This window comes from Triticum dicoccoides, chromosome 3B (assembly GCF_002162155.2).
Source record: "Triticum dicoccoides isolate Atlit2015 ecotype Zavitan chromosome 3B, WEW_v2.0, whole genome shotgun sequence".
Classification (NCBI taxonomy): Eukaryota; Viridiplantae; Streptophyta; class Magnoliopsida; order Poales; family Poaceae; genus Triticum; species Triticum dicoccoides.
Genome location: NC_041385.1, coordinates 562,739,312 through 562,742,969, shown reverse-complemented (window position 1 = coordinate 562,742,969; position 3,658 = coordinate 562,739,312).

Below are 3,658 nucleotides of genomic sequence, written 5' to 3'. Positions count from 1 at the left end.
TCTCACCGACAGCGGGGGTCCATCTCACCGACGAGCCCGCCCCCGACGTGGGTTTGGCCAGCTCCGAGAGCTGCCTCGTCGACCTCCTTGGCAAGCTCCACATCGCCGACGAGCTCGCCTCCGACCTGGAGTCCATCGGCTCCATCGATCCGCCCGTCGAGATGATCATTGACTCCAACGCGGCAGATGTTGATGCCTACCCCGACCACGTAGAGATCATCGACGACCCGCTCCCTCGCGCGGATAGCATCACCGGCGCCAGCACCATCACAGAGGTGCTAGTCACTAGTTTGGGCGGAGGCTCTGCCGAAGCAGATTGGGATTCGATCTGGGCAGCCCTGCGAGCCCTCGCCACTCCAGTTGAGGATGGCGCGGATAGCGCGAAGCTGGAGGCACACCGCCTCTCGCTCATCGACAGCGCCAACCAGTTGGCCGCTGCGAGGCGCCTTACTGACGCCTACCAGCGCGAGATCGACCGCGCCGTAGGCGGCACTCTGACTGCTGGAGAGCCCAGCCGACTGGGTGCAGCCCGCCATCGCGGCGCCACCATCGCCGGCATGTTGGGAGGCGACCGCCCGGTCTATGCTACCCCCATGGAGAACCTACGTGCCGCCCAGGCGGCGGCGGAAGAACTGGACAACCTAGAGGGCGATGAGAAGCGCTGCATGACGGAGCGCCTCCATCGGCTCCTCGACACGGCTGCCATGCAGCAGGAAGCCGGCCGCCGCGTGATGGAACCCGGCGTGCAAGATGAGAACCAACACCCTCGCCGAGAGCACGGCGTGACCTCTCGGTCACCGACAGGCGTCACTCACGGCCGAGGGGACCCGGAGCCGGCTGCTAGGCGCAGTCGGCGCACGCACCTCACGATCGAGCGCGACCAAGACGGCTTCCCAAGAGTAGTGGAACGATGCAACAACTGCCCGCCTCCCCCACGCAGGGAGTGGCGCGCCTCCCCGCCGCCTGTTGAGCATCCGAGTCTGGGAGACCGGCTGGGTCACCGAGAAGGAATCGGAGAGAATGATGCCCGCCACCGGATCGACCGACTTGCTCGATCCCTAGCGATAGAAGAAGAGGATGCAGTCGGCCCGCCTTGTTTCGGCCCCCGCATACGCGACGAGCCCTTTCCCAAAGGGTTCTCGCTCCCATCAGACACGCCCAAGTACAACGGCTCCGTGAAGCCGGAGGATTGCCTGGTGGACTACTCCACCACAGTCAACATAGCAAGCGGCAACAGGCGCGTTGCCATGAAATACGTCCCACTCATGCTCCAAGGCACGACCCGGACCTGGCTGAACAGCCTCAAGCCATACAGCATCAACAGCTGGCTGGATTTCACTGAAGTATTCATCCGCAACTTCACCGGCACGTACAAGCGGCCGCCCAAGCCTCGCCAGCTCTCCATGTGCATCCAAGGCCCGATTGAGTCCATCCGTGATTACTTAACGCGGTGCATGAGGTGCAGGCAATAGAGTACTTCACGGTCGGGTGCCGAGAGGGCACCTTGCTTAAGCACAAGCTTCTCTACGATGACCCACCCACCCTTGACGAGCTGCTGATCATAGCGGACAAGTACGCCATGGCCGACTCCTCCATGAAGTCGAAGCTTCGAGTGGACGCGTCTGGGAAGGTGCTACCCCCGGCCTCCCAAACGTCGGCTGGTGACACCAACCGGCGCCAGCAAAACGACAACAAGCGCAAGGCCCAACAGCCAGCTTCTGGCAACCGGCAGGTAGCAGCAGTCGAAGATCAGCAGCCGACTGGTCAACCCACCACCAAGAGGCAGAAAACTAGCAAGGGAGCATGGCTGACCGCCCTCTCCTTTGAGCAAGCCCTTGACGCCCCGTGAAAGTTCCACAGCGACGCGAAGCCATCCAATCACACCACTCGGAAGTGCAACTGGCTAGCTCGGATCGCCAAGGGCGAGGCCCTCCCGCCTCCCCCGCAAGCTGGCCCTCCAGCTCTAGCCGCTCAACAGCCGGCAGCCCGACCAGTCGGCGCCATTCAAGACGAGTTCCCTGAAGAGCATGCCGCCTACTTCGTCTTCACAAGCGAAGTCGGCGATAGGCACAGCAGGTGGCAGCAGCACCGAGAGGTCAATGCTGTCAGCACAAAAGCCCCCTCCTGCATGCATTGGTCGGAGAGGCCCATTACTTGAAGCCAAGTTGTCCACCCAGCTGTGATGCCCAACCCGGGTTCATATGCCCTGGTGCTCGATACAACCTTTGCAATGGAGAGGCGAAACTGCCGTTTCGGCCGAGTTCTGATAGATGGCAGCATCAACATCCTGTACCGCGAGACCATGGAGCGGCTGGATATCAAGGCCAAGCAGCTTTAGCCAAACCGGACTGTCTTCCATGGCATAGTCCCCGGCCCGTCCTGCTCCCCAATTGGCAAGATAAAAATCGACGTCCTCTTCGGCGACAAGGATCACTTCCACCGCGAGCCTATCTGGTTCGAGGTGGTTGATCTAGAAAGCCCCTACCATGCACTCTTGGGCCGCCCTACACTGACCAAGTTCATGATGGTCCCGCACTATGCATACCTGAAGGCCAAGATGCCAGGCACCAAGGGCATCATCACCATTGCCGGAGATTACAAGAAGTCACAAGATTGTGCTGCAGCCGGCTGGCTGAGTCCCTCGTCATCGCTCAAGAAAGACGGCTCCTTGATCGGATGGTAGCCATGGATAGCGAGAAGCCGTCCATGCCGACTGATCCCAAGGAGGCGGAAGCAGGGGCCTCCATCCAACCGGCCAAAGATACCAAGTGGATCCCCCTGGACCTGGAGCACCCGGAAAGGTTTGTTGTCATGGGAACTGGCCTTGACAGCAAATAGGAAGGCGAACTCGTCGATTTCCTCTGTGAGAATCGATACATCTTTGCATGGTCCCCCAAAGACATGCCGGGTGTCCCGACGGATCTCGCCGAGCACAAACTTCATGTAAGGTCAGATGCCAAGCCGGTCAAGCAACCCCTCCGCCGTCTGTCAGAAGAGAAGATAAGGATTGTTGGAGAAGAAGTCGCCCGACTGCTAGCAGACGGATTCATTATGGAAGTATTCCACCCGGATTGGCTTGCCAACCCAGTCCTCGTGTTGAAGAAGAACAACAAGTGGCGTATGTGCATTGATTATACCAGTCTCAACAAAGCATGCCCCAAAGATCCATTCGCTCTATCATGAATAGACCAAGTGATCGACTCCACAGACGGATGCGAGCTGTTGTCTTTCCTTGATGCCTATTCCGGCTACCACCAGATCAAGCTGGATCCGGCTGATCGCCTGAAGACCGCCTTCATCACGCCATTCGGCGCTTTCTACTACATCACCATGACTTTCGGCTTGAGAAATGTCAGTGCCACCTTCCAACGTTGTATGCAGAAGTGCTTGTTGAAATAACTCGGCTACAATGCCCACGTCTACATGGATGACATTATGGTGAAGACGAAAAAGCATGGCACCCTTATGGAAGACCTGAAGCAGACCTTTGAGAACCTACGTAGTTTCAACATCAAGCTCAACCCGGAGAAGTGTGTCTTTGGTGTGCCAGCCGGCCAGCTCCTGGGCTTCCTTGTCTTAGAGCACGTCATCGAGTGCAACCCTGTCAAGATCAAGGCCATCGAGAGGATGGAGAAACCCACCAAGCTGCGTGATGTCC